At 42.9% G+C, this 21,527-nt stretch overlaps 1 long non-coding RNA gene across 3 annotated transcripts in view; it reads left to right on the top strand.

Moving 5' to 3' along the window:
- The window catches only part of LOC121816500 (uncharacterized), a 46,789-nt gene that overhangs the window by 13,899 nt on the left and 11,363 nt on the right, over nucleotides 1-21,527 (top strand). Inside the window, exon 3 of one of the 3 annotated variants that reach the window (XR_006056142.2) lies at nucleotides 6,617-12,762. The exons of 1 other annotated variant lie outside the window; for it this stretch is intronic. This is a non-coding gene — a long non-coding RNA (uncharacterized LOC121816500). Of the gene's footprint in view, nucleotides 1-6,085; nucleotides 12,763-21,527 lie in introns of those variants that run through there. One more of the 3 variants, XR_006056141.2, reaches the window with a different exon arrangement.

The following is a 21,527-nucleotide window of genomic DNA, read 5'->3' as shown; positions in this document are numbered from 1 at the left end:
AAATAAGCAAATAATAAAAATTTGAAAAAGCACTTGTATAACTTAAAAAAAGACATACACTAGGGTTCCCAAACTCAGTAATAAAGTCATTCTGAGAGTTCTCACGCCAGCACTCAGCTAGCTGCAACCTTCTCTGGCATGCCTTCTAAGGAGATTAAGACTGGATATTTTATTTTGTTTCTGATTTAGTTTATTTGAAGGTTTTATGATATTTTAGTTGAGCGGCTCGTGGGACTTCCAAATAAACATGCTGATTTTAAAAATGGCACGTTGTTTTTATTTATTTCTTTTAGGTGCCCGGTAACCTCAGGGTATATTAGGCAGCTTTAAATTATAATTAAAATAATAACTGTGGACCTAAAACAATAATAGACATTGAATTATGTGAACACCAAATTAGGATGTTCAGAAAATCTGTTCGAAGGAAACCAGGGTAAGCATGGAATTAAAAAAAAAAAAAAAAAAAAGATCTCTGTGGCAATGTGACCAAAGGAAATTTCTCTCTAACAGTAGCCTTTTTTTTTGCTTTCCTCCAAGGCTACTCAAATTTTTATTTTTTGCATTTGGTGGACTTCGAGTATGTGCAGGGGCTATCTAGTTCTTTAACTGACCTTGCTATGATTTTGTAGACAAGAAAATAATCTGCTTGTCGTCTGAGAAAAATCACTGTATTTTAATGATTTCTTGAAAATTTCTCAAGTCCGTGGACATAAGCAGTGGAGGCTGACACTGTGCTGGACTGAATGCCAAATCCTCAGAGTGCTTCCGAGTCCTTCTAAGACACGCACATCTGCATTCCTCCATCTGTCATCTTAGCTCATCTTCTTCTCCCAACTGTTCTTAAATTAAATGACTATGTCTAATGGGAGATTTTCTCGGGAAAGCTTATGAGAATTTGTCCAAAGGCAAATTAAAACGTTGCAATGTAATCACTCAATTCAACTGACTGCTTGGCTGGTCTCCGTGCCCACTCTTACTCAAAGGAGTTCATCAGGGCCCCATATGGGGAAAAGCAGGAAGGAAACCCAGTCAAGGGAAAATGGGACCCACTGGCTGATAGAGTGTCAGGGCATGAAAGTGTGGCAGAGAGGATCCAAAGGCCAGGGTGAAAGGCCTGGGAGGTGTGACGTAACAGAACACAAGCATCTAGCTCTAGACCCTCCTGGCATGATGCTTAACCTCAGGGATGTGAGAATTCACCTTCCCTCACACCCATGTCCCTAGAGATGAATGGAGAAGGGTTCCTGCAAGCGTCACAGGCCACTAGAATTGATGGGACTCTTCAGCTTGGCTGGCCATTGCCCTTTTATTACCCCAACGCTCCACGTGAATTCTTTCTTAACGTTGGGTTGACAGCGTTCCCAGAAATTCCACCTTGTGGGAATTTATGCCAAACAGGTAACTGGGAAGATTCACCAAGCACAAGGATGTTCATTTAGAGTATTGCTGAAAATACCATAACTACCCATCCATAGAAGATTTGTTAAATAACTGACAGTACATCCAGCACTGGAACGCAACATAATCATTGGAAAGAAACATGCAAATCTGTAATTCACTGGTGTGGTACATGGCTCTGGACAACAAGTAACTATGATACCACTGATATAAAATAAAAGACACATACAAGTATACGTCTACAGACTAAGCATTTGATAAGACGCCATTCAGGTTAACAGTGTTTATTCTGGGTGGTAGAATTTGGGGTAAGGCTAATTTTCTGTCTGCTTTGACCCATCGCTTTGAAAAGAGATTATATATTTTCTTTGTAATCAGAAAAAAGCTTAATGTTAGGTGTACATTTGAGAGACCAGCCTTGGTTAATGGCATAGGAGCATCTCTGCTGCTCTGCTAGTGTTGTCAAACCCAAAAAAGTCCCAAGGAACTGAATTTGGATAAAGGGGCTTTGCTGGGTCATGATGGGAACAGGGAGCTGATTGCCTAGGTGATGCTCCAATTCCTTATTCCCAGGCTACTACGATCTAATCTGATCATTTTCTTGGAACTTTATGCTTCCTACTAAACATTCAAGGTGTTTCCTCAGATTCAGTGCTTTCAGTTTATCCTCAGATGACATTTGCAAGGCAGCAGAGGGCAGGGAACAGAACTCTTAATCTGCGGACCTGATGAACCTGTGGCTCCGGGACTGGAGGGAAACCGCAGCACTGCTGGGACCAGCATCCTCGTTCTCCATCTCTCCATTCAGCGCTTCTTTGCCTAACCCATAGACCTTCACTTTCAGAAATGACAGGGAAAAGCTTTGAAAGAATCTTTTTAACTACTCAGGAAATGGAATGGAAAACTTCTGCCCTTTATGTGCATTGAAATGTCCAAGAACTGGATTATCTCTGATGAGAGTGCCAGTTAGGAGAAATGTTTTTGGACCTTGTAAGGCTATCAGCGATCCCAATTCATTCTGATGCTGCCGAGAAGGCTTCCTTCTGAAAGTCTGGAGACTGGGACAACAGTCTCGTCCTGCCATGAGCTGCTCCAAAGGAGGCAAGGGTTAACGTCTCCTTCTCAACCGTTTTATACATACGACGAAGGGGGGAAGCTACATGTCTTACCTGTCTCAAGTCATCCTTTGGAAGATCAAGTGATATAACAGATATGAACGTCCTCAACTCTTGACTTCCCTCTGATCTTCTCTAGAAGAGCTGGCTGTCCCCACTCCTTGCCATATTCTTATAATAGACTACCACTTATGCTATAGGTCTTGATATTTCTGCCTCCCCAGCAAGACTCTGAAGAACAAAGTCAAGAATGATTCTGGGAGGACTTCTTTGGTGGTGCGGTGGGTAAGAACCCACTTGCCAATGCAGGGGACAAGGGTTCATTCCCTGGTCTGAGAAGATCCCACGTGCTGCAGAGCAACTAAGCCTGTGCACCACAGCTACCGGACCCGAGCCGCAGAGCCCAAGAGCTGCGACTACTGAGCCCACGTGCTGTACCTACTGCAGCCTGTGTGCCTAGAGTCTGGGCTCAGCAACAAGAGAAGCCACCACAAGGAGAAGCCTGTGCACCGCAGTGAAGGGTAGCCCTCACTCGCTACCACTAGAGAAAGCTCACACAAAAGCACCAAAAACCCAGCATGGCCAAAAATCAATCAATCACTTAATTAAATAATTAACTTTAAAAGAAAAGAATAATCCTGGGGACTTCCTGGTGGTCCAGTAGTTAAGACTCCATACTCACAGTACAGAAGGCTCAGGTTCAACCCCTGGTCAGGGAACTAGATCCCACATGCCACAAGTGAAGATCCTGCCTGCCACAGTGAAGATCAAAGACTCCGAGTGCTACAGCAAAGACCCAGCACAGCCGAACGAATGAATGAATGAGTAGATACATATTTTAAAAAGAATGATTCTGACTCAGCACAGCTCCATCCCAAGACCTAGCACAACACACAGCAGGCAGTATTTTCAATTAAAGCTTATTGACCAGATGAGGGGTTCGAAAGTGCTCCCCCAATTGGATGCATCGGGGGTTGTCACTGTGAAACTGACAGGACTGTCCTCTTTCTGTACAACAGACGACTTACTATCCATTTTTAAAAAACTCCACACTTTCTCTCCAAGGCTATAAGAGCACGTGGAATAACAGTAACAACTGCTGACATCTGCATTGACAATTTGTGCCCAACTGAACAGTGAAAACAGTGTCGGACTTTATTTTTTTGGGCTCCAAAATCACTGCAGATGGTGACTGCAGCCATGAAATTAAAAGACGCTTACTCCTTGGGAGAAAAGTTATGACCAACTTAGATAGCATATTCAAAAGCAGAGACATTACTTTGCTGACTAATGTCCGTCTAGTCAAGGCTATGGTTTTTCCTGTGGTCATGTATGGATGTGAGAGTTGGACTGTGAAGAAAGCTGAGCGCCGAAGAATTGATGCTTTTGAACTGTGGTGTTGGAGAAGACTCCTGAGAGTCCCTTGGACTGCAAGGAGATCCAACCAGTCCATTCTGAAGGAGATCAACCCTGGGGTTTCTTTGGAAGGAATGATGCTAAAGCTGAAATTCCAGTACTTTGGCCACCTCATGTGAAGAGTTGACTCATTGGAAAAGACTCTGATGCTGGGAGGGATTGGGGGCAGGAGGAGAAGGGGACAACAGAGGATGAGATGGCTGGATGGCATCACTGACTCAATGGATGTGAGTCTGAGTGAACTCCGGGAGTTGGTGATGGACCGGGAGGCCTGGCGTGCTGTGATTCATGGGGTCGCGAAGAGTCAGACACAACTGAGCGACTGAACTGAACTGAATGAATGAACAGGGATGATTTGCACATCAAGCCCACTACATGAACTTCCTCATCTAATTCCATCAATCTCCCTTTGAGGTGGGTACCAGATACTGAAGCTGAACCTCAGAGGGCAGTCTGCTTGGAGTCCAGAGACAAGAAGTCTGGAATCCATTCTCAAGCTGGTGCTCTTGACCACTTTTCCTTGCCATGCCTGAAACCAACTTGAGCCAAAGAACAGTCTGATTTAGTACCTCCTCACTTTCATGCACTGGAGAAGGAAATGGCAACCCACTCCAGTGTTCTTGCCTGGAGAATCCCGGGGACGGGGAAGCCTGGTGGACTGCCGTCTATGGGGTTGCACAGAGTCGGACACGACTGAAGCAACTTAGCAGCAACAGCAGCAGCAACATTCTCATTCTGATTTGGGATTTCTACAGAGTTGGTGGTGGTGGTTTAGTCACTAAGTCGTGTCCAACTCTTGTGACCCCATGGACTATAACCTGCCAGGCTACTCTGTCCATGGGATTCTCCAGGCAAGAATACTGGACTGGGTTGCCATTTCCTTCTCCAGGGAACTTTCCCAGCCAGGAATTGAACTTGGGTCTCCTGCATTGCAGGCAGATTCTTTATTGACTGAACTACAAGGGAAAATCTATAGAGTTAGCCTGTTCCAAATCCTCTTTCAACCAGTATGTGTTTGTCAGGTTAAACTAAACAAGTCCACAAGGAAGGCTCTGATGGACTGGGTTTTTTATCCCCCCTGCCTTCTGACAGCAACAGTTCACCTTTGGAGCCTTAGCTGAAATGTGGTCTTTTCCTTTGTTTCTTAAATGTTCCCATTTTCTTCTACTTCCCTCTCAGTTTCCTGTTAACCAGCTGAGTGACAGAAACTCAATGCTGACCACTTCATTAGCCGACGACCTTGTCCCTCTGGCCTCCTGCCCTGCTGGCTCTCCTGGGCAGGTTGCCTTACGTCATAAGCCCTTGTTAAGGGTCAGGACCTTGGAGCCATCAGCACTGGGCATGTTGTTTTAATATATATCTAGAGAAATCAGGCCTGTCGGATCACATTAGGCCCTATCTGGGAACCAAATGCCAATCCCCATGGTGGAGATGGACTGTTACCTTTGACATACAATCATGGCTGGTTCCCAGTGAGTAAGAAGGGGATTATATTCCATCACGAAGGCCCTTCTAATCTGTCTCTGCCCTCACTGGCCGGGATGTCCCTCTTTCTGTACAGAAAATATCCTCATAAACATCAGTGTTGGTTGAAAAGGACCGAGGCTAAGAGATGCAGCGTGTGTCTAAAACCAGATGTGTTAATAAGCATGAGGGTGGGCGTGGTTATGTGATAAGTCAATACCGTGGAAGCCCGATGGTAAATGGGTGAGTTGTTGGCATGGTGCTAAAATTGTAAAATTGACAACCTCCATCTGTTGAGTGATTACCCTGTGGCAGCCATCAGACTAAGCATCATATACATTAGGCCATTTGGGCTGCATAATAACCTGGAGGTCAATGCTACCATTAAGCCCATTTTATGAATGGAGAAACTGAGGCTTAGAAAAGCCCAGTGCTTTGCCCAAATTTACAAAGCAACTCAGTGGTAGAGGAGTGCAGATTCCAAAGCTGCTTCCAACCACCAGACCACCACGATCCTGCTGTGATACTCCGTGGCCTCTTCTTCAGGGTGGGATTTTAGGTGGTGTTCCAGAGAACCCTAATGCAATTAGGGAGGGGCCCCAAATATCTCACTTGGCCCAACAGAAGATTTGTTTTAAAACGGAGTCTGAGACTAAGCCAAGACTCTCTCTCTCTTTTTCTTTCTTCCCCAGGATTGGTTTTAAACTCATTGCTACCTCCCGTGGGAGTCTGGCTGGACAGATCCCTTGACAGGGGCTAGAAATAGCTCTCAAAGCCTATTTTTAAGGGAAATGTGATGTCAGAAAATGAGGCAGCGATGGACACCACAAAAAAGAACATGCCAGAAAGGAGTCAAGGAGTGCTTAGCCAGGAAATGCTCAGAGAGACCAGGAGGAAGGAGGCTGACAAAGAGAGGAAAATTGGCAAAGACACACTGGGGAGATGGAACTGCCTTCCTACCTGGGCAGCATGTCTCTGTCACATTCCTGTGTCCCGCCCATAGTAAGCTCAGACCCATCTTTCTAGCTAGACAAACAGGGCCTGACAAAACACACGCAGAATTGCCCGCTTGCCTCTTTCCCGGAACCTCAGGGCGCAATGCAGAGGTGTCTAGTAACACTTTTATTTCCTTTGAACTGTTTGGTTTTGTTTGGTGTCCTTGTCTGGCGGGTTCGCCTTTTGATTGCATTAACTCACCTGGTATAATATTTTCTTTCATTGAGAAACAAGAAGGCTGGAACTCACCTCTCTGATTCTGGCAAGGCTGGACACCATCCAATCACGCCCGGCTAGACTTCTGGAGGCTGTAAATTATATCTTCGGAGCTGAGGGAGAGAAGAAAGAACAAAAACACAGTTGGGGAGACACTCGGTGGACCTTCATAGGCCAAGTGGGAAACGAGAGAAAGGATGAGCCCATCCTTTCCCACTTATTTTTCCTGGGTACAATTTGCATTTAAGGGCAGGGTTTATCAACGTTGTTCCCACCTGGGCCACCAGCAAACGACCCAGCTACCTGTGTTTATTCCACGCTGACCAGGCTGGAGAAAATCACCTTCTTTCACTGGAAAAGGAGACTTTACAAAGGCAACTCAGGGCTGCTAGCCTCAAGAGAGCATCTCATATTAATCAGAAATTATACAACGGTCTAAAAGTTGAACCAAAGAAATTTTGGTAGAAGAGTCAGGACAAGAATGAGGAAAATCGAAAGTGAAATCCCGCGCTGCTTGAAAGTGACTACGGCGCCTGCATCTCTCCCCAGCCACCGCGTAACTGCCTGCCTATCCCGGGAAGGGCTTCCGAGGGTGTTAAACTACAGGACGCTCGCCTCACTTTCCACTCCCCTTTCCCTGGGTAGCTGCGGTGAGCTGGCTGCCTAGATGCCGCCCTGAACCTATCCATCAAATCGAGGGAAGAGAGTGTTAGAGAGGCAAACATTTTCTGGGATCAATATCTTTACAAATCCAAAGGAAACCCCAGCTCCCGAAGGGTTAAGCCAGGGAAGGAAAAGCCATCAGGCTGTTTAGTGAGCTAATGTTTTTATTGATGGGGGGGGGGGGCGGGGGCGGGGGAAGGCCTTTAAGTCCCTAACAGGAAAAGTGGGGAAAGTGGCAGATTGTTTGGCTGGGCAGAAAGGAGAAGGGAAGAACATTCTATATGCATAGTTTATATATGCATGGCATACATATTTGCCATGCTCTCATTCCCCCTGCTTTCAAACCTCTGAAAGCCATGTAATGCGTAAGACTCTCTGTAACCTTGAGTACTATTCAATACAAGGTGTTTTTTTCTTGCTCTTATTCCCCTCCCCAAGTGGAATCCACATCTCCCCCTAACCATTCTGCTATAATGCACATCTCAGACTAATGCCTGCGTTGAAGAGCATGTCTTCATTTAACAACTGTGTTATAAAGCACATCTCAGGCTAACATTCCTAGGATAATCCATATTTCAACCTAACTACTCCGGCATAACACTTCAGTCTAATTCCCCCACTGTAAAGTACATTGCAATCTAACACCCTCATATAATGCACATCTCAGTCCATTATTTTGTATTTTGTAAGCCATATTTTGATATGTCTTTTCCATTAAGGAGCGGGACTGTCTGGAGACAACAGCTAGCCCTATGCTGAAAGCTCCCGTGGTTCTCACAGCGTCCTTTGGTGACAGGCTGCTGATGGATATGTTTCTGAACTTTCACCTTTGCCATCTTGGGTTCAGCTCTGGCTTGTTTCTGTACTGCAAGCCTTCAGCCTCCTGTGGGGAGCAGGGCTGAGCAAGGAGCCCGGCTTGGTCCTGATGGGCCTCCTCTCATACTAACCAGCAGGGCGGGCCACCTCAAATGATCAGAGTCTACCTCAGGAGAGGGTCGTCTGAGGCCAATGTCAGGGTCAGGGGTCAGGGTGTAGCTGCTGGCTAATAGAGTGTAAGCTAACACTGTTGTCAAATTGCTGGGCTGAACGACAATGCCTGCCTCCTGCTGATGACCTTACCCTGGGGGAGGGGGTGCTATTGGCTTTATTGGAAATCTGCCAGTTTCAGAGGTGATGGAAGCAGCTGATCACAGCTAAAGACTGTTTGATTGTTGAAGGACAGCCTGTTCTGTGGTTGGTCCCCAACTGAAAGGCTTACAGCGCTGCTTATTGATGGCCGAGTTTTCTACATGTGAGGGACTTCTGTTTCACAAGAAGTTATGTCACCATTCAGTTGTGAAGGTGGGCTGTGGTGGCTCTGGGACATGGGATTTTTCGGAATCAAGAGCCATGAAAGGTGATGCTGTCACTGACTTCTGGGAAAGCACCAACCACCTACTGACTGGTTCTTGAGAGGAAACCAATGCAGAATGAATTGACAGTAGATGTAGGAGGTCCTTCTCTTCCAAGGCACTTTGGTGAATGTGAAAGAAGACAACAAACGCATGTTCTAAAGAGATTCCGTGTTGCAAGCATCAACATTTCAGCCTCAAATTTTCAACCTATCCTATCTGTGCAGGAGGAAGACATTAGATTTATCTAGTGGTTCCAGATAACCAAGTTAGTAGTCCCATTAAATATGTGATGAAAGGGAGTTACTGAGACTTAGAGTTCCAAAATTTTCCAGAATAGTATGAACTCAAGAGAGACAAGTACAGGAGGCAGAGAACAAAGTTTAGAGATTAAAAAATGATCTTTATAAAATACATATGGATCATGGAGGATTACCAGGTAATACAACCCTCACTGCAGCCTGCTAAGATAGACAATAAAAAACTAGAAAGCATAAATAGGAGAACAGCTTATTGAAGTTGCAAGGTTACTCTCCTCTTGTGTAATGCCTTGAGGAAACTCATACAGATACGGTAGCACTCATCTTTAAATCTCTCATTTAATAGAGATGGTGACACATTTTGTAGGGAGAAAGGTAAGCTTATAAAGTGAACCTGAAGGGTTTTTCCTAGAAAAGAATCAACTGAGGGTGACTTACTGATAACCTTCCAGTCTATTACGTGACAGGACAAGCCATGTGGCTTTCAGCCAGGTCAGCATGGTATAATTGCACACAGTGAGGCTCTGGCTTGCCTCTCATTACTATTTTCACCTCTGCAAGTCCTTTTCTCTTTTTGTTGAGGGGAATCCTACTCTTCACCCTTCACAGTTATGAGGATTAATTCAGCTGTTGACCCATTAGCAGGGGACCTGACACAAAGTCTGCATTCAGTACATGTTAGATTCCTTTCCCTTAAACTGTGGCCTGGGCTTTCTGATTACAGGCATTAATACATATGGGGGTCTAGAACTACATACCTTCTCTTTGTGAGTAAGCAAGACAACCGGTATTTGGAAAGTTTAGGTCCACTTGACCACAGGAGGATGACCTAGACCAGAAGTTAGCAAACTATGGCCCACTCCCTACTTTTATAAATAAAGCTTTATTGGAACATGGCCATGCTCATTCATTTACATATTGTCCATGGCTGTTTCTGCACAGTAGTAGAATGGAGTTGTTGTAATAGAGATGGTATGGCCTGCAAAGCCTAAAGTATTTTCCATTTGACCCATTACAGAAAACAGTGACCAGCCCAAAACCTGTGACAAAGGAACACTCTTTCTTTCTTTTGTTTGAAAACAAAATGCCACGTGGAAAGCAGGTTCAAGCAGCAAATATTTCTTCAGGGAGTTAAACTCAACCCTATTTAACAAACACAATACTGTTGGTGGAACTTCTGAAGCAACGTTCATGGTTCCAAGAACCACTTTGCAGACCACAGACTGGAAAAATCCCTGGATATCTTTTGGAAGTTCCTGGAAATTCAGTGATCTCTTGAGAGATTAGAGAATGGCATAGTAAAAAAAAATTAACTAACCATGTGATGTTGGGCAAGTCAGTTAACTTCTCTGAGCCTCTACTTTCTCATTCTAAAAATGAGAATATTGGCCTCACAATTTGTTGTCAGGATTAAATGATGTAATATAAAAGCGAAGTCAGTCATGTCCAACTCTTTGTGACCTCATGGACTGTAGCCTGCCAGGCTCCTCTGTCCATGGGATTTTCCAGGCAAGAATATTGGAGTGGGTGGCCATTTCCTTCTCCAGATATAATATAAAGCACTTGAAATAGGGCCTGGCTTGTAGCTATGTTGATTATTACATATTAATGTTATACATTATTGCAACTGTTGGGGGCCTTCATGTGCACCATAGAGTCCATCTATGTATTGCTCTAAATATGCCTAGCCACATATCCTGTTAATTAGTTAATTCAGTTGGTCACTCCCCCAACACATATTTTGTGTGCTGAAGCCAGTAAATGCCAGCTGCACACCTAGTCTCCTCTTGCCCTGTCTCTCTTGGCAGCTCACGTTGGTGTTTATTGCTCCACATTTTAAACGGAGTTTCAAAGTGACACCACCTCTCAAAACAACTTCCTACTCCTCCATCTCTGAAGGCGCCACAATTAATTTTTCAACTATCAGTTTGGTTTCAATGCCTACCAAGTAATTAGACCTTAAAGGCTCTTTATGGGGATTTTATCCTGTCAGCGAATGTGAAGGAAACAATAATTATTATTTAATATTTATCAAGCATTTTCATTGTGATATGTAGATTCACGGAGGTAACTTGCCTTCTTGTTGAAGATGACAGCACCGTACAGCCAAATGTGTCTTAGGAAGGCAGTCAGACAGTTCTGGAGACCCCAAATGGAAGGCCTGAGTTCTCAAATCCTGCCCTTTGCCATGCTACTTTGTGAAACGGCACTTCTTGGGTATTGAGAGCTTCCTAATTTGTTATCGTTAGGTGTATCAAATTTTTGATTCAAAAATGATGAATTCCAGAGACGACATCCACTGATTTCAGTACGAAGCAGAGGGAGCTCTTTGGCAGGGTGGGGTGGCAGGTAGGCTTCCTATCACTCTGAAGGGAATCATGGAATGAACACAACTAACAGATACCATAGGATGAAGATTTGAGACTCTGCCTTTAGCTTTTATGCCCAGAGACGAGTTCAGGATGCCCAGACCAAGGTGCAGAGCTGCCTGCCAGAGTGGTAGGTAGGCACTACCAGTAGATCACCTATTGGCTGCTTAGAGTGTCCTCCATGCAACTGGGGGTAGCTTGGTCCAGAGACCACCCTTACCATGCGAATGATCTTCTGCAAGTTGCCTGATCACTCTGGACCTCAATTTCTCCATCAGCAAATGGAAGTAACAAGGACTGCTTCACAGAACTGTTTTGTAGATCATATTAAATATACAGTAAATGGCAGCTGCTAATGTTAATTAATATAATAGAGTCATTAATATTATCATAGAAAATAAAGGAGCATAGATTCCGTGTTGGATAGCTTACAGAATAGCGGGGGTATAAACATAAGAACACAACTTGAAAAAAACATTAACATGCTTACATCCAATTAATGTAAATCAAAATATTATTAAAAGCTAAAGGTATCAGAAAGACTAATGGACATGGTTTGCTCGCATGATTTGATGTAAATAGATTGCAAACTCCTGAATGACAAGGGTTGTGCTTAGTTATCTCTGTATCCCCAGCATTTTATATCTGCAGAACTGAACTGAACTGGATTTTTTGGTAAGTTCAGTAGAATCCTACCAAAAATCATCACTGGAATGAATAAAGGGTGCACAGATGGGAGATGCAGGGCAATTCAATTCAGTAAGGTACTAAAATTAACATCACTAAAACAAAAACAGAACTATTTTTTTTAATTAAAAAAATGGGTACATAGTATAGGATATTATTTAGCAATAAAAAGGAATAATAGAGTATCTTCCCTGGGGGTCCAGCGGCTACGACTTGATGCTCCTAATGCAGGCGGCCCAGGTTTGCTACCTGGTCAGCGAACTAGATTCCACATGCCACAGCTGAGAGTTCACTGGCCGTAACTACGGACCCCTCATGCTGCAAAGAAGACTGAGATCCTGTGTGCTTCAACCAATATCCAGGCACAGTCAAATAATTTTTTTTTTAATGTTAAAAAAAAAAAAGGAGTGAGGGAATGCTACCAAGCCTAGATGAATCTTGAAAACATGCAAACATGCTAAGTGAAAGAAGCCGATCATAAAATCACATATTGAATTATTTCATTTTTATGAAATGTCCAACATATGAAAATTCATAGTGATAGGAAGTAGATTATTGGTCGACAAGGGCTGAGGGGGTTTGGAGAAAAATGGGAGTGCTAATGACTCCTGGTGGCTGTGGGGGCTCTCCTTGGGGTGATGGAGGTGTTTTAAAATTGAATGTGATGATGGTTGTACAACCTGTGAATACACTCTGACCAATTAAAATGTATACTTTGAGTGAATTGCTTGGTATGTAAATTACATCTTAATAAAGCTGTTACAAAATTTTAAAAAGAATGGGCAAACATGTTGAGATATCTTTGGAATCCTGGAAATGCAGGTATATCACCTAAGGTTATTCAGTTGCATGTTTTAGGCTCTGAACATTTACAGACAACTAAGTTTACAGATTTTTCAAGAGAGTACATTAAATGTGAAATCTATATTTGAAATATTTAATACATTTAAAAATATTTTTTAAACGCATGTAAAGTTCAGATGCACAGTATGTATGCTTTTTTCTATGTATAATATATAGATATATGATCAGCTTATCAAGGTATAATTTCTAAACAAGATATTATAAAATTCACTCACTTTAAGTATATAAATCTTTTTACAATAAAAAGAAGTATTTCATAAAAAGAGAAGTATATACATCAATATGGTATCTGTATATCCTAATGAGATTATAAGTCAACTTAATTTTCTACTTTTTGATATATCTATATTTTCTAAAATTTCTATAACTAATTTATAGTACTTTGGAAAGAGGTAAATGTTATTTGAATGAAGTATACAGCAAAAAATGGTGAAGGACATAGAGTCAGTTAACTGGAGCAGATATCTTAGCAGGGAACAGAGGGTGTGTGAAGGCTGGAAAGCTTTCTGAATGAGAAAGAAACATCACAGGTGGCCTTAAGAGGAACGAAGCTGGTGAAGTGTTCAGAGGCACGTTGGAAGAAGGTCTTGAAGAATTGGATGAAGGCCCTGACTCTGGTATAATTGGCTCTGAGTAGTTGAATCCTAGAAGATGACCCCAGCCACCTTCTGTCCTGGCCCAAGTGACTGAGGGATGCTGAAGGACGTTCATAAGAGACAGACTTTCTGGGGTTCAGGAACAAGAGTGGGGTGGCTCCTTCTGAGCAAAGGTTTCCAGTATGCCTCATTAGTACTAGTGATTTTGGAAGCCACAGAGGTTAAATTCCCTCTTTCTGGAATTGTTCCCCACACCATGCCCCCAAATAATCAAGAACAGAAATAGGAGAAGGCAGCAATGTACAAGGTAGGCTGAAGGGGAATGCTAAAAGCCAGGAGATCAGCCAAGAGTTTCAGGGCCCAGCAGGAATGACAACTGGCTTTCAATATGTGTCCTAAATTGAATCCACTGCAGGTGGCTCTGTGTTGTGAAAGATACAGAGGCTCCCCCCTGGCTCAGTGGGAAAGGGTGCTGTGATTGATTAGTGATGTCTGCCATGGGTATAGGAATGGAAAGTGATGGTAACCATGCTGTGCGATTTTCCATCCCTGGAAGAGGAGTGCTTCTTGGATTCAGCTGAGCTTCATTTCGCAAGAAATCAAAACATGCCTTAAGTGCTGAGGTCTCACAAAGTAGACTTGGAGGTCTAATCTTAATTCCTTTAAATTCCCATGAAAATACTCTAATCTTCATGTGCGCCTTGAGTCAAATCCAGGAAGAATTCCCTTGATAACACTGGTCTTGCTAGGGCTGGGGGGTGGTGGTGGTGGCTACCCAAAGAGACATGAACTTTCTATATCTAGTGTTATACCAGTTAATAGGCTGAAGAATGCAAACATGGGAAGGATGGGTAGGAAGGGGCTGGAGTTAATTAGTGACCAGCCTTTCCATGAGTGATGGATACAGGTTGCTGCCTCTGAGAAGACAACCCTCTCTTACGCCAAGTGGAGATATTTTTAGTACATCCTGGGCACCATATAACTGTTCATATGTTGTGAGTGATGATGAATTCATTCAAACAACAAGTCAAGACCCTGAATATCACTCAACTGCAGTCAGTCATAACAGCTGACGAATATAAAATATAACACACACTGTTGGTCTTGCTTCTCCTTTTCTTCAATATGCATATTTAAGAATCTCATTCCATTCCTGGCTGTCAGAGATGGTGACAGTTGTGGGGGTTTTCGAGCTTTATCAAGGGAGATTATTTTTTTAACCCAAATTATTTTCCATTGTAAATGTTTAAATCCATATTAAGTCCAGATTAAACCAGGAAGCAGCTTCAAAGGATACTGACTGCGGGAAAAATAATAATAAATGAAACTGTGAAGGAGGGGACCCATCTCAAGGAATATTTCCAGTCTAGAAAAGAAAGTTGTTTGGATTTAAAAGATAGCTAAAGAAAAATATGTTTCCTAAGGATCGCTGGTCTTTTTTAATAAACACCCAAACTTTGTATACAAACCAAGGCCTGGAGTACTTTTTTCATGATTAGAATTAATAATGCAGATAAACCCTAAATAAATCAGGATTAGTGTTAACCGCATCTTGAGGTTTAGGATGCTATAGGAAAATGAAAAGAGAGGGGGAAAAAATTGGTTGCATTAAAAAAACAAAACCAAACCAAACCTGCCTGAGCTACTGGGTACAGTAAAGGGGGCTGAGAGAGGGGAACAAGGAAACACAGAGAAGGGAGAACCAGCTGAGCTGAGTAATCAAAGGCCCTCTAATCGCGCTGTTCTGGAGATGTGTTCAAAGGCTCTTTCCTGACCGCAGGCTGTGCAAGGCCACAAGCGAAATGCAGTTGCCTGCAAGGGGAGGGGTGTCTGGGCTTTTTGGATGGCATTGCTACTGGGCTTTGTGAGGAGACTTCAGCTGGATTGTCAGATTTTAGCATCTCTTCAAGAAGCAGGTTCGGATTTCTGGTGGTTAGGGAGCATTCGCTCCCCTCCTCCTGCACCCTACTTACCAAACCATCAAAAAAAAAAAAAAAAAAAAAAGAACAAATGAAGTCTGGATTCCTACCTGGGAAAACAATCAGCATCCATTTCTCCCAGAGCTCTGAACTTGGGCATAGGAATCATTTTCAGACAAGTCACTGAACCTTGGGATGAATGTTAATGAAACCACTTAGATTCTTTGATAGCTCTGTCTTTTGGGGGGGATGTCACTGAAAATGACCCCCACCCACTGATTCCATACCATGTCCTTCCTTTCCCATACGTGACCCCCCTTACGCGAGCCCTAAAGGCTGCAGATGTAGAAGACTGAGTCCCTTCCCTCTGGCCATCCTTACAGATTTCATTCCTAGGAAATTACCTCCCAATTGTTAGTAAAGAAAGAAGTATGCTTAATACCCAATCACATGATTGCAGAGATTTCAGACCTCAGTGTGCAGTTAGAGTTGAAGAGGTCATTGCAAGAGCATGAGTCTGCTCCCCACCTTTCTGGGCCAAATTAACTCAGAAATGGTCCAACTTTCTCACTTCCTTCTGGTGCCGCTGGCCGCACTGCAGAAACTCGGATGCAGCATCCACGTGACATGGCTCCCTGCTGTGCCGGCTTTGCTGGCCTCTCTTTGGTAAATGTGCAGACCTCACTTCTGTCCTAATCTTCGAGCAACCAGGCTTGTCTGAGGTTTTTCAGAATTTGGGGAGTTGTAAGAGATCACATCTCCCATCTGTTTCCTGTTCCGTTTTTCAGCACTTCCTCTTCTCGCTCCTGCACCACTGACCAGGCACACACAGCAACTGGACAGTCTCTCCCTGTCTGTGAGATAACAAGAAGAATCTGCACAGATGATTTTATTCTCCTCCAAGGACTGCCATTTGATCTCCCCCAACACACACTAAAATGGAAAGAAATGAATGACATGGGGGTTGGTGGCTCCTTTCGAAGTCCTGGATGTAATTCTTATGTAATTCCTGGGGCCATTTGTGGTGACTCTGCCGTAGGTTGAGTACAGAAAAAGCAAATACATTTTTTCGGGTCTCTTGATAGTTACCATAGTAATTTGAGATTTTTGGTCAACAGAAATATGTTCTGGGGAAAAGCTGTAGGTCAGATACAAAATGTTCAACCTTCAAAAAACCCTTGTAAGACTAAAGAGAGGTGAAGAATGGGGGAGATATGTGTAGTGAAGGCCATTAAAGAAAACAAAACTAAAAGGTAAGCTTGTGGAAGTGAAGAAGGATGAATAGAATTCTAGTATAAAGATTTTTTTTTCCAGGTAGCCCATAAAACAGTTCCATGTGCTCCAAAGCCGAAACAGCACACACTTAAGGGTAAATAATCCATGGGGCTCTAGGTTTTAATGGTCAGTACAAAAAATGTTATTCTTACATGAAAATGGGAGCATCTCCTAAACACAAAAACTCTGGTTTCCAAAGAGGAAGCTGAGTGGAAACAAAGTTCCCACCCCAATCTCTAGATCTTCCATGTAAGCAGAACTGCCAGTGGTGACAAGATGCAGCCTATTTCAAATGGATGCAGTGATATAATAACATACATATTTCAGATACATGTCCTTACACCATCATACAGAGTATATACACATACACACGCGTGTGTGCATGCTAAGTTACTTCAGTCATGTCCAGTCAGGTCACTCTTTGTGACCCTATGGACTGCCAGGCTCCTCTGTCCATGGGATTCTCCAAGTAAGAATACTGGAGTGGGTATGCCCTGCCCTCCTCCAGGGGAGCTTCCTGACCCAGGGATCAAATCCACGTCTCTGGTGTTTCCTGCACTGGCAGGTGGGTTCTTTACTACTGAGCCACCTGGGAAGCCCCAAACACATGTTCAAACATTTATTTTTAATTTTCTTTACTGGTAATGCAAAAATTAGGGTCATTTTAAGAACTACTTGATGGGTAGGTCCTCTTGAGAAACCCATATGCAGGTCAGGAAGCAACAGTTAGAACTGGACATGGAACAACAGACTGGTTCCAAATAGGAAAAGGAGTCCCTCAAGGCTGTATATTGTCACCCTGCTTATTTAACTTATATGCAGAGTACACCATGAGAAACGCTGGACTGGAAGAAGCACAAGCTGGAATCAAGATTGCCGGGAGAAATATCAATCACCTCAGATATGCAGATGACACCACCCTCATGGCAGGAAGTGAAGAAGAACTAAAGAGCCTCTTGATGAAAGTGAAAGAGGAGAGTGAAAAAGTTGGCTTAAAGCTCAACATTCAGAAAACTAAGATCATGGCATCTGGTCCCATTCATGGCAAACAGATGGGGAAACAGTGGAAACAGTGTCAGACTTTATTTTTCTGGGCTCCAAAATCCCTGCAGTTGGTGATCGCAGCCATGAAATTAAAAGATGCTTATTCCTTGGAAGTAAAGGTATGACCAACCTAGACAGCATATTAGAAAGCAGACATTATTTTGCCAACAAAGGTCCATCTAGTCAAGGCTATGGTTTTTCCAGTAGTCATGTATGGATGTGATAGCTGGACTGTGAAGAAAGCTGAGTGCCGAAGAAGTGATGCTTTTGAACTGTGGTGTTGGAGAAGCCTCTTGAGAGTCCCTTGGACTGCAAGGAGATTCAACCAGTCCATTCTAAAGGAGATCAGTCCTAGGTGTTCATTGGAAGGACTGATGTTGAAGCTGAAACTCCAATACTTTGGCCACCTGATGCGAAGAGCTGACTCATTGGAAAAGACCTTGATGCTGGGAAAGATTGAGGGCAGGAGGAGAAGGGGATGACAGAGGATGAGATGGTTGGTTGGCATCACTGACTTGATGGACATGGATTTGGGTGGACTCCAGGAGTTGGTGATGGACAGGGAGGCCTGGCGTGCTGCGGTTCATGGGGTTGCAAAGAGTTGGACACAACTGAGTGACTGAACTGAACTGGACTGAACTGAACTGATAGGTAGGTGAGTAGGTCCCATTTAAAGAAGTGATTTGGCTGCACTGATTTACATTGCATAAATTGGTATAGTCACCATTGAGAATAGTATGGGAGTCCCTTAAAAAAACTAAAAATCAAGTTACTATAGGATCCAGCAATCTCACTCCTGAGAATATATCCAGAGTAGACAAAAATTTGAATTCAAAAAGATACACGCACCCCAGTGTTCATAGCAGCACTATTTACAAGAGCCAAGACAGAAACAACCTAAATGTCTCCCAATAAACAAATGGGTAAAGAAAATGTGAACATATATACAAAAGACTATTACTCAGCCATAAAAAGGAATGATATAATGCCACTTAGAGCAATATGGATGGACACAGATTATTACATTAAGTAAAGCAGCGAAAGATAAATATCATATCACTTACACGTGGAATCTAAAAAAGATAACACAAATGAACTTATTTACAAAATATAAACAGACTCACAGACATGGGAACCAAACATGGTTATCAAATGGGAAAGAACTGGGAGAGATAAACTAGGAGTTGGGATTATCACATGCAAACCACTGTATGTAAAACAGATAAACAACAAGGACCTACTGAGAACACAGGGAACTATATTCAATATCTTGTAATAAACTATAATGGGAAGGAATATATGTACATATATGGATATCTAAATCACTTTTCTGTACACCTGAAACTAAAGTGTTGTAAATCAACTATACTTCAATAAAAATAATACAAAAAAAGAAGTGATTTGGGGTACTAAAAGAAGACTGTTTTTTCTTTTTCAAAGATGATCATTAGAGACAATGGACTATATTGCAAAGCATACTGAAACGGATTTTCAGAGAACTGCCACCATTCAATAATGAATCCATCATTATTTCAAGCCAGTATCACCCCAGCAGGTAGCACTGTCTTGAAGGAAGCCTTTGCTGGTGGCTCTGCCTTCCCAGCAGCCCTGTTCTGAAGCATAGCTAGATGTACCTGACTCTGAAGCCTAACTTTTCACAGGAAGGAGAGCAAGTTATGAAAGAGACCCTTTAGAAGCCCCTTAAGGTGCTGCAACCCCGTTCTCTTTCCTTGCCCAACAGAGGGTGCAGAAGTGTGGGTTAATGGCAGCAGTTAAGTCCTGTATTTCCCATGCCAATTCCTATTTAAAATGTCCTCTGCCATCAAAGCTTACATCACTTGAGCTCTTAGATACAGATTTTTGTTCTGTGAAGGATGGCCTCTATGGCCAAATTAGATATCAGGGCTCATCACAGGTTAACTTCATTCTTGCTTGATGATAAATATGGAGAAATTGACTTACGTGATTTAGGGAAGTTCAGTAAAGAAATGGCCAGTTGACAATAGAAATTGTATCAGGAAGAGATAACAATTATACCACTTTCCTGCTCTCCCTTAAAAAAGGAGTCAATTTACCATTTTTTTCAGCAGCAGTTGTTCATTATTTCCAATTTTACATAATTGAAAAGGAGAAAGTTCTTAAAGTTTGAGCAGTGGTAATTAAATTCGAATTGGATGGGATATTTATAATTTTAAATGCTTGAATTCTGAGAGGAAAAAACTGTGTAATGCTGTTGGCCAAATGACCCTAGTCATTAAGATTCCTATGGCTTTATTTAGTGAGTTGGCTCTTCATAACGCCATGAGGTTTGTTGTCGGATAAAGAAGAAGCCATCGGCCTCACGAGGAGGAGAGTGTTTTAGAGAGGAGAGAAGCAGCCCCTAAATCTCTGCTAATATTTTTCTACAGCATTTCTGAACTCCTTGAGATCAAGGGACTGAGAGGTCAGTTGAGGAAAATGAACAGAAATAACTGTTTTCGTGAGGCCAATGGAAACCACGTTCAGATCCAGGAAAAGAAAAATGAGACAGGAAAGGGAGGGTCACATTTTTTGAAGGAAATCATGCAGTATTTTAGTAATCTTTGTTGATGAAAAAAAAATAGCACATTAATTATGTCCTAAGAACGGGGCGTGTCTGGTCAGCATCTTCGGCCTTTCCAAAGCTGGGCCTGCAGTCCAAGCACTTACCACTGAGATGGGAACTCAGACGTCTGCTCTCCGGCGGTATCCTGGACATATCGTGCTGAGCACCTCCGCAGAAGCAGAAATCTGACTCACGCAGAAGTTCAGCAGAGAGGAGGCTAGTTTAGAAGACAAGCGATGACAACCAAATAGTTTAGGGTCTTTATATGACTGGCAGTGCTCTGCCAATGCACAGCAGTGAAATGGGATGTGCCACCAAAGGCAGCTTTCTCTCTCCTTCCTCCTTTCCTATTTCCTCCCTTCTTCCCTTCCTTTCTTCTTCCTTTTCTTCCTTCTTTGCTTCTCTCTCTCTCCTTAAGACTTTTTCATCAGCAATCTCTATTTATGAATTTCTTTCATAGTGCTTCAAACACTCACTTTCAGACAAGTAGAGGGTAAGCCCAGCGTTGACCTTTATCCTTCCGATCCTTTCAGCAGAATTAAGTAGAAAATTATACCAAGCGAGGGCATCTTTTTGTTCCACATGAAAACACACTACAGCCGTCTGCTCTGAGACAAATCTCCCCCACTATCTGTTCCAGATCCTTAACATTTTCTCCTTTATAGTCACTGTTACCTTTTAAGGTTAGGCTGAGGGATCTGTCTCCTTCTTGGAGTTCTTTACCACCTGGGCTCACAGAGTGGTTTGGCTCTTCTGAGTCCTTCCGGCCCTTTGGGTCTCAGTCACTCACTGGTTATTGATGATCCAGAGTATACAGGGAGTTATCATGCTGCATCTTCCAAGTTTTCCAGACTTGATTATGAGCTCCTTGCAGGAGATACTGTATGTCTACATGTCTCTGAAGTGCCTAGACAGTGCCACTTTGAAAGCTGGAGCTCAATATATAGCCGGCAACGCACGGGTTTCTTATCTTTGAGAGCAGTATTTCTCCAAGTGTGGCTCCCGTATTCTTGCACAGAGTGACTTCGGGTGCTTGTTAAACACTCTGTCTCCTGGGCTCCTTCTCAGACCTACTGAATTTGCCTCTTTGGACTGAGGCCCAGGAATCTGCATGGTGAACAAGCCTCCTCAGGGGATTTTTACGTTTATAAAAATTTGAGACTCCGTTTACTGCAAGTTCTCTAAGGAGAAAATGCAATCTCTCTATATATATACATCGCCTGGTGGCTGTACATATGTGCACATTTTCTTTATGTAAAATGTAGAGATC

This window comes from Ovis aries, chromosome 14, assembly GCF_016772045.2.
Source record: "Ovis aries strain OAR_USU_Benz2616 breed Rambouillet chromosome 14, ARS-UI_Ramb_v3.0, whole genome shotgun sequence".
NCBI classification, from domain to species: Eukaryota; Metazoa; Chordata; class Mammalia; order Artiodactyla; family Bovidae; genus Ovis; species Ovis aries.
Note: the sequence above shows the minus strand (reverse complement) of the source record. Positions and strands in the feature narration are given on the sequence as shown.